The sequence below is a fragment of the Rattus rattus genome, chromosome X (genome assembly GCF_011064425.1).
Source record: "Rattus rattus isolate New Zealand chromosome X, Rrattus_CSIRO_v1, whole genome shotgun sequence".
In the NCBI taxonomy this organism is placed as follows: Eukaryota; Metazoa; Chordata; class Mammalia; order Rodentia; family Muridae; genus Rattus; species Rattus rattus.
The window spans coordinates 88,504,549-88,515,217 of NC_046172.1; positions in this window are offsets into that span (position 1 = coordinate 88,504,549).

Sequence of the window (10,669 nt, forward strand, 5' to 3'; positions counted from 1 at the left end):
GATTATTTAACGTACAAGTTAAAAACTAATCCTAATATTTCAAGGCTAAACACAATGGCATTTCTATAATAAGGATATCTTTCTTTTGTTTATTCATACTGCCTCAGTCTATGGGAATTTCATAAAGCCAGTCCTACAAATTTCTCTGGATTTGTATAGCTTGTTAGCCTATGGCAGAAAAGGTTTGTCCTTTTAGTGGTATCTCTTTTCTCTTCTGTAATTAAGCTACCACCTCATGGCTTCATTTGACGTCAAAAAACTTATTTCAAATGACCAAGCTGAGAATTGAACCTTGTCAGCGATGACCTTAGATGACCTTCAGATTCCAGACTTGCACATGATCCCTTGTTTTTCTCCCTCTGAGTTAATAGTTTAGCTTGAATCGTGCCAAAATTCTCGTTTTGTCAGCAACACACTTTACTTAGAGGGATCATGTAAAGCCACCCACGGTATACATTAACTCAGGAAGATAAAGACGATTTTCGCCAGTCATTGTTGATGCCTATGGTTCAAACTTTGCCTCAGGTAGTTGTATTGAATCATGTTTTCCCCAGCTAAGTCTCTTATGTTTGTAGTTTACACCTATAGTGTTCGGTTTCCTAGAAGTGATAAAGTTATAGCTTTTGAAACTATAATAGCTGCCATGTTTAAAAGGACAAGCCAATAGTACTTGAAAGTACATTTCTAAGTTGTTTAATGGTAGATATAGGGTGGCTTGTACTATTTCCTTACTTTAGTTCTGAATATTCCCTTGATAAAATTATTCCTTAAAGAAGAAGAAATGATCAGTTATGGTTTAGACTATAAACATGGATTTAGAAGAGTATTTATTAACCAAGACATTGAGTGAAATGTATATTCTTTAGTAGGGATGGACCATGTCAGATTTAGGGAGTGAGTCAAATTGAAAAAAAGAAACAAAACTCTTTTTACTGGAGATTGATAAGGTCCCCTCAAAGGATAGTCTCTTCTCCACCAGGCACCATGGGGAGCCTTGCTGTAATGAGCTACTGTAAGCAGTATCTCCCAATTATCAGGAATTTAGGAGCAGAGAGATGTTGAAAAGCACAGAAAGAAACCAGCGAATTGGCTAAATTACTAGCCAGAGGCAGAAGAAACACAGGCAAATGGAAGCTAGGGGCAAGGAGCTAAGAATGTACTGGAGCTTTTTAGCTTCCAGAAGGCAAAGCTCGTGTGGAAACAGGTCAGAGTGTGGAATGTGTGACAGAGGGTGTCGTTACCTATTTGTAGATTTTTTTCCTATCTTGTTTACAGTTTTTAAGAGTAGGACAACCATCAGAAAGCAAAGGCTGTGTGTGAGCATATGTGTGTGAAAGTGCGAGCCTTTAAAGACAAAGTATCTTTCCACTCGACTTGGAAAGGTAGATTCTACAAACCACACACGGAAACAGTGGTTTTGATCTACTTGCAGCAGTGTGCTACCATATGGTGAATAAGTGTTTAAGGGTGTTTGTATACTACAGCCAGAGAGCAGATAGGACTTAGGGTATGGGGACTTAGGAGGACATGTTCCTTCCAGACCATGAGGTTGAGATAAGATGGTTAGTAATTAAGGACAGAGAAGAGAGTAAGAACAGCTCCTAAAAGGTACAAAGCTGAGATCCACTCAGCTGCTTCCAGCCTAGAGTTTCGGCTGGGACATTAGGGAGATCCAGGAGGTACAGCCAGCTTTCAATAGAGCTGGTCTGTGAAACTTGGCTGAGAGGACAGAGGAAAATTGATGTTTGCTCCAGAGTGGGGCTGTCAGCTGTGCTTACCAACTCATCAGGCTCCCAGCTGTAAACAAAAGTCCTGGCCCTTCATGGCACTGCAGAGCAGTCCAGGCTGGTGTAAGTCTCTGAGGACAGCTAGACCATTTTCTCATCCTGGCTGACAACCAGGAGACAGAAGAAACAATAGAAGGTAGAGTGGGGGAAGGGGCAGAATTGCAAGGGGGTGAGGAGCAAAGACTATTGGGAAGGAGTTGTCTATTTCAGATCTTAGGTCTTTGGATGAAATTAGTAGAATTCTTTTGGGGAAAGCAGACCCCTTTACTTGTGTACATGTGCCATGTCATAGTGAATTATGAAGGAGGTTTCAGAGACTCCCGTGTATCATCCACCCTTTCATTTACAAACATACATGCGTATCACCATTCTATATATCCTGGGTGATGCTAAAATGATAGAAGATAGTTCACATATTCGAAGGTTTGTAAGGAATTTAGGGGTATGTGTGAAGTTGAGTCTTAACAATACCAAATAGAATTTTTGTTTGTTTGTTTTTGAGACAGGGTCTCATGTAGCCTAGGCTAGCTTTGAACTTGTTATGTAGCCAAGGATGGCCTCGAATTCTTTACCCTCCTGCATCCACCTCCACAGTGCTAGGATTACAGGCATGCACCACTCTGCTCAACAAATAGACCTTCTAAAATACTAAGTGACAAATTTGGAATAGAAGATTGAAGCAACTTTTCTGGCTATGATCCTAGAAGGTGAGATTTGAGAGAACTATAAGTTAGACATGATTTGGCTATGAAGAAAAAGCATCTGGAATTGCGGACAGAACAGAATTATTAGTAAAACTGAGACCTCCTTTGGCCGAATCAGTAAGTTAGTGTGCCACATTTCTCACCCTCTTAAACTCCTCATGGTGGCTACTCCAGTATTCAAGTCTCCCTTTAAGTATCACTCCCTCCCAGTGGATCCTACCTTATCTCCAGGACCAAGTCAAGTATCTTGCTTTATGTTCCTATAGCACCCACTACTTTTGCCCTTTCAGGATGCCACCATTTTTACTTGATGAACTAAGCTTTTTTCCAGTACATTTGTTCTCTACATTATACGCCAGGAAGGGTTGTTTGATTGTATCTTCTCCTGCTTCTCCTCTTCCTCTTCCTCTTCTTCCTACTCTTTCTCCTCCTCCCCTCCTCTTCTTTCTCCTTTTTTGAAAAACTCGTATATATGTTCCCTCCCTTTTAAAACTGCTCTACTCCTGCTTGGCTCTGGAGGTAGAGGTGGGTGGATCTCTGAGAATTTGAAGCCAGCCTGGTCTACAGAGTGAGTTCCAGGGTAGCCAGGGCTGTTTAGGTAAAGCATGACAACAACCAAACAAAACCTGTCTTACTCCTAACATCTTCATTTCTTTGGATATTTTTCTTTTTGTTCCTTTCTCTTTTTTTCAGTTCATAAGTCTCTGTACTCATGAAAGACTTGTAGGATGTCCGCTTTTCCTAACTTCCACCACAGATATATTGTCTATAATACCTGAAACATTTTCTCTATTTTTCTACTTTTCTCTCTCGTGCCACACTATAGGAGCTCTGAGGGGAGGAGGTTTTTCTCTTCACAATGGAGTCTATGTATTTTGTATAGTACTTAGCATGTGATGGCAAGTACTTCATGAACATTTGTGAATTAATTCAGAGGCGATGACATAATATTGGGAGGTGAAAGCTAGTCTAAAGGTTGATTGTATTCCTATGCATGAAGAGAAATCTTTGAAATTTTTCAACTGCAAAAGGAGAAAAATATTTTAAAATTGCTATTTTATTTTGATACTAGAAATTCTTACATGTTAGGCAAGCACTAGGCTACATTTCTAGCTCCTGAAGGACCACTGACCTCTGCAAAGAATAACATGAATGCAAACCTTAGGGTACATACTCCAGACACTTCCTCCCATTGTCTTGTGGTTTCATGTTCTCTACCTCAGTTATTCCCATGACCCCTCGCCTGCACAAAGTAAGAAGATTTATCTCTTGGTCCTCCTAAGAAGAGAGATTTGCAGTATTACCAGATGCTCATGTTGCTATAGCTCCACTTGCTCAGTCAGCTGCGATTTCTTTTGCCTTCCTTCATTTTCCCAAGCATTTTCCGATAGCTGCAGATGAAGACCTTCTGTCTGTCCAAATAATGCTCCTAAATGCATGAATACCTCTCACAGGTCACTCAGTGGTAGCTGGAAATTACTGGTGAAGGGTTTAGTGAGGGAGATTTTATAATACTAGAACCTGCAAAGAAATTCAGTCTCATAAGTAGACCTTCTGTGTAACGGGGACTCGGAGAATTAATACTTACGCCAGTGTACAACACACTTTCCCCCTTCTTGTAGATACAAAATGGCATGGTACAGCATGTCTAGAAGGGCATTCAGGCAGTAGCTGTTCCTTGTCCTTCTGAAAATCATCTTACTAGGCAAATGGTCCAACAAATTTTATCTTTTAATCAAACACAGTAGGGGAACTTACAGGAAAATGGCTTGGGTTTAACAATAGATTATAGGGCCTCCCTTGTACTATGAGTAAGTCTAAAGCAAGAGTATAGTTTTAAAATAGCTCCCGAAGACAATTAGACATCCTTACACTGGGGTAGGAATTAATGCTAGGCTACGGAATTGGACTGTTTTTAAACCATGTGTCCCAGGTGGCTAAGACACTAGCAAATGAGGATGTCAAAGGGGTTATGCTTACCTATGATCTTTCACAACATGCCCGTCACCCCGAAGATGAATAGAGAGCATGTAGTAGTGTAGCTAAACTCCTTATTGGTTATCACTTCGTTGAAGAGTAGCATCAGACATGGTATCAGTGACATTTTGAAGACATTCATTCGTTTTTTACCTGTTTTTCTTAATTGACTCCTATTCTCTGAGCATGACTCCACCCCCAGAATATATCTAAGAAAGCTTTATGTATATAACAGAAGCAAAAGAACTTAAGTCTGTGATTAATTGCTCTTCTCTATTAGGTCGCTTTTGGGTGAAGAAAGTTCATAAACTTGAAATTTGAAATCCTAGTGAGATAAGACAGGTAGTCAACAGTGTATATTTCATAAGAGGATAATGATATTGAGAAACTACATTGTCTCCTCCCTTAAAGGAGCATCCTGAATCTCAGGCCTATCAACTGGTGGTTCCTACTAGAAGAAAGCTAGAAGAAGTATAAATATCATGGATCCCTAAATTCATGAGGAAGCTTTGGTGAAGAAAACTTTGAATTTCTATAAGTAGAGCTCAGTATGACCTTTTTACATCCCTAATATTGTCCTAGATCATACCAAAATTGTGTTCTCTTTTTCTTTATATTGTATCAGGCAAAAGATGGGAAAGGCAGAGGTTGGGGGACTAAATGGTCATAACTCACCCCTACAAATTACCATTATCCAGGGCAGATCCAAAATGAATTCGCGTAGGTAATAAGTGACACTTTGTTGGAGAACAAAGGGAAGTTAAAAGGAGGGCCTGAGCTTTTAGTCAAGCCCTCAACAACCTTATGTTTCATAAAGAGACAAGATTAAATGATTACGGAAGATCCTTGTGTTGTGTCAGGTGCTAGAACTAAAAGGCATTGTGATGTGTTGATTGGGGATGTCTTACAGGAAAGACTGTAAAATACTAGTTTTCTAAAAGAGTCAGATATTTGTTACTCTGTGAAAATGAGATAAATGCCAAATGCATTGAAGATAACAGATGTATTACACTGACCAAAGTCACAAGCCTTCTTGCTCTTAATTGTCTGAGCTGTATCTGGCAGTGAGTCTCTTACCTGAAGTGGCTCGAGAATAGTAAGAAACTGAGGACTGATATGACAGAGATTAGCCAGTGGATGATGTTAATACATGTAAAGGAAGGTACGTTAACATAGACTTTGGAATTCTATACATTGGTCACTTGGAAAGGACATTACAGTAAGAAAGATACTGAATTATTGGGCTTCTTTGGCACAGCTGTTTTTCACTTTAGCCCATTTCTTCCCATGGTGAGGGCACATCTGGATGTGCTTCTGTGAAGGCAGTGCCAGGGAGGACAGTCTACTCTTAATGTGGGTGGCACCATGTCATGGGTGAGGGTCTCAGACTGAATCCAGTGGGAAAGAAGAGAAAGCCAGCAGAGCATCAGCAGTCCCCTCTCTCTGCCTTCTGTAGACTCTCCAGTGAACACTTCCCATGTTTGTTAGTCATGATGTGAAGTGCTCTCACGGTTATCCTCAAGATACTTTTCTTAAGCACACATGGGACAGTGAGACTGTGGACTGAACCCACTGAAATTATGAGCCCAAATAAATCTTTTCTCTCTTAAGTTGACTGTGGCAGAGATTTTCATTATGGTATTAAAAAGGCCAAATAATATATCCTCAAAAATATACTTGGAGTACCCCTTGACATTCAATGGCTTATCCCTGAACATCATAGACAATACAGTTTTGATTTTCCTAAATTTAAAGCAACAGTAGAAACAGTATCTCCTTACCTCCACCAAGCAAAGTGCTGTATAAAGCAATTTGTATAAGCAAACAGTAGAGTCTCTCTGCTTGGATGTGTATCAGCATGTGTATGAGATATGTGAGAGTGCCTGTGTTTTCTTTCCATAAGACCTCGGGACCTATAGATGATTTGGAAATCTCTTCTTGCACAGTTGGTAAAAACTTAAAGTTTTTGAACCTCTCATCCTTTCCAGGCATTTCCACCCACTATGAGGTAGTTATTCTCATTTTCAGTTAACAGTTGTGACAACTGAAGTATAGAATAGTTCAATAATTTGGTCAAGGTCATGTAGTTACTGTGTTCTGGATTTCTCCATGCCTTCGAATGAGCTTTTAGAGGAAGAAACTGAGGGCCAGGGAATTGTCATTTAAACCTAGACCCTGTCCAGAACTAAAGCACCACACTGACTTAAAACCAAACTGTCATGAATGGAAGCTAGTAAAAGAAGGAGCTTATATATTTTCTAGATCTATTCTGTAAGAGAAAATGGTTCCTAGGTTTAGGTAATAGCAAGATTTTCCCCTTATTCTAGGAAATTAATAGTGAGGTCTGTTTTTAAATAACACACCACAGAGTATAACACAGTAGGGCATTTTAATAAAACTTTTCAAGTGAAAGCAGAGGGTGCAAAACAGACCTACTCATGTGACTTCTTTGAGTGGCTTCATGTTAGTAGACTTTGTCTTTCCATGTGGAGAATTCCTTGTTTTGGTGAATTGGCTGAGAGGCCATTCTTCCCCTTGACTTAAGACCTGCTAACAAGCTGTTCTGACTAATAAACCTTCAGCCCATATTTGTAGCCTATAAACATTAGTCTAGCTGGAGACTGATAGAGCAGAATGTGAGGCTGGAAAGAACATACTAATTACTTTCCCTTCAGAGATGACTGTCTCCTCAGCAGAACCAACATGTAGAACAGTGAGGAAGCAGATGACCGTGCTGCTCAAATTCCTACTACTAAACTCACTTGTCACTGACAGTGTTTATCTAGTGCTTGGGATCAATTATAACATGATCCCAGTCTTAATAAATGGTATGTTATTACTTTTTAATAAGAACATTATAATTTTTTCAGTGACGTATGTAGCTTACAGGGTTGTTTTAATTATGTTTCTGTTGTACCTGAAGTCTACATTGTGTATACATACCTGTAAGGACTGTGATTTTTTTAAGATTTCTTCTGGATTTCTCTTTTTGTGTGTGTGTGTGTTTAATTAACAGAAGGGAAAAAACAAAACATGTGACACAGGAAGTGGGAAGATAGGCTTTTATTCTAATTACACATATTGTGTTTTATTAGGTACCAGGAGCTGTGCAGGCTAATGAATTGTATAAAATGCATCTCTTGCCTTCAAAAATGTATTCTACATTTCTTCCATTGAAGCAGTGAGTAGAACCTTCTGGCTGATCCCAGGGTGATTCCTGATCTACATCGTTAGTGTTCCTTAACAGATTAATCCCAGCATAGTCAAGTACAGTGTTTTGAGACTTTAGTAGACAGAGATAATGAGATAAGACTAATAATGCCAATAGTGATACAGACACTAAAGAACTGTAGGAGAAGACATTAAAAAAATCCAAAAGAAGTAATATATTCTGGATACAATTGAAGCATTTACATTGCTCAACAAAAAGAGAACTTTCAATCAGCCTAACAATTTAAACAGAAGAGTGCCTGTTCTTTATGATAGGTGAAAAAATGCTTTTGGAAATGTTGAAGGAATAAATTTTTCAGTACTTTTCTTCCACTTAGAGAGCTGCTTTTACTTGGCCTGTGAATTTGGAGAGAGCAAAAGGACCTATTGTAGATTAAAGAGAAAAAGTAGGCAAAACTCCTGGTATTCCAAAAGGGAAACACCAGTAGCCTTAACAACTGAGTAAATAAAGCCTTTCCTCTTAAAAAACACACCTATAAAATATTTATCTAATATTAAATATTAACAAAGAATTAATGAAAATACCTGAAATACTTTATCTTTATAGGACCCCACCCCCATGCCTTAAAACACCGTTTAAATCTTAGAATCGTAACAGATTGATTCAGGTAGAAATAGTATGGGTTTCCAGAGGGGTAAGTACTCCAAATGAGACTCTTATATTACCATTTCTCAATCCACTGGTAAGGATCCAAGTTTAACAATTTTGTGATTGAACAGATTGCTAAATGTCAAACCCCTTCAGTGAGACCTAGCACTTCCCTAGTCTCTGTACATATGTGAGAAGAATGAAGAAAATGAAAGCCATTTGCTCTGGATCTGAGGTTGGCATTATACAAATACTTCTCTGCTTAGGGGCTCCAGTGAGAATAGTACCTTCCACCTGGCATTTTGCTCTGAGTGGCTTTGTGAATTCCTTTGCTCTATTATGTTGGTTGGTACTTTGGCTTCTTTGGCACCCAGCACCAGCTGATGCCCTGATCTGAGGCCCAGTTGGACAGCCTTTATTGCTCAGTACTGTAGCTGTCTCCAGGGCATTGTTCTTGAGACTTCCAACAGGGCAGATTTGTGCAGTTGGCCCATCTGGACAAGATCTGTAACAAGTAGAGCTCTGTGCAGTAAGCTCATCTCCATAGTCCACCCCCACCATCCCCGCCTCCGAGCTGCAGCAGCCTGACACCCCAGCCCCATCAGGGACAGTATCAAAGAGATACTCTCTGCTGCTTTCAAAGGGGTATTGCTTGTGGCTTCTCATTGATTGGCACTACCTGGGCAGAAATAGGAACATAGGAGCTCTCTTCCCTTTCCAATGTAATCTCCTGTAAACCAGTTTTTAATGTTTGATTCTTGGTATGAGAGTGCTCAGATGGCCAAGTAATTTCTAGATCTGAATATGGTAGTACACACTGTTAATCCTAATCCTGGGTAGGGTAAGACAGGAGGATTTTGAGTCCAAGGTTAGCCTGGGCTGCAAGTAAGTTACAGGCTAGGTTTGGATATACAGCAAGACCTTCTCTCAAAAACAAAACAAAACAAAACAAAAAAACTAGGCCAGCTACCTTGATCATTCCAAAGTTCTTTCTTCAAAATCAAGGGAGACAAAAGGATATCCCAATGAATAAGAAAGGTCAGACACTTCAATATGTAAACAGAGAAAGAATGCAGGTTTTATCCTTGCACTGCAGCATTTACATTGACCATTGGACTTATTGACTTTGAATTAGAATTCTATGCGAAATGATGAAGTTGGGAGAAAGAAATGACATAGAGATAGAGATGGGAAAACAGAAGGAGGATAGTTAGAATGGGTAAGTGAGAGCTCCGATTACATACTTAATTATTTTTCTGGGTCCAGAGAAAAGGACACAATGTTTTCAGATTCTAATTGTTTGTGTATTCCAACTTCAGTTCTCCCACTTTAATCTTTCTTATTTTTGTGCTCTTCATAGTCAGATCACTTCATAGAACTCAATGTACCAGGTCCATGCATCCCCACGACTTACAGTGACACAGCAGCCCTCCATCTGACCTTTTCTGTAGCTTTCCTGACTAATCCTATGGAAGAAAAAAGGGAGCACAGAAGGGTAAAGAAATAACTCAAATTATGGCTCTCTGCCTTCTACAACTACTACCCCAGATAGGTTAAGCCAATGTTTGTTTCCCTAGAATCCTAGATGGGGACCCTGTCCATGCCTAGTTCCTCCTTAGGAACTTCGAATCCTACTCTGTTCAGAACAAGGTTGCCTGGCACCATTATTTGCTTGCCAAGAAGAGGTGAAGGAGAAAGTTAGAAGGTCCTGCAAAGTAAAGAGATTGGAGAGAAACAAGAGTAGCAGTCTGTCTAAAGAGTGTTTCTGTACTCTACTTCTTAGATTTTAGTACCTTTCTTTTTTTTAGTACCTTTTATATCACCTTTCCTAGATAAATTTTTTAAAATAAAATTCTTAAGAAAAGAATAAGTCCCTCCCCATTCTCCAACCCAGCAGCATAGCAAAATATGTAGCTATGCTATTTGATTAGGGACTGTAACACATACGTCTGAGACCAGGAAGCTTACATAGAACTGGAAAGGTACACTTTCTGAGAGTCCTGGGTTCTTGCCCCAGTTCTGAAAATATTTCTTTTTCTAGGAGAAGTGAACCTATCTATGTTGGGCCATATAAAATTGTCTGAGCCCAGTGCAGCCTATGACTACCACATCATTGTTAAGAGGTTCAAACCTGTGCCTTTGTCTTCCTAGCAGTAAGGATATGTGGACAGGATAAGCAGGGCAGGATTTGTGGACTGACAGTGGGATGGAGAGAAATGTCAAGTAAAAGCCAGGCTCTGAAGACAAGTAGAAAAATGCAGATGACAAAGCCAAGAATCCCACAGTCTAGCTATTCTTCACAGAGGAGTTGTAGCAATGACAGAAAGTCATTTTGGCATTAGACACATGGACAAACAAAGAGAAAAGGCTGAGTAAGCCAC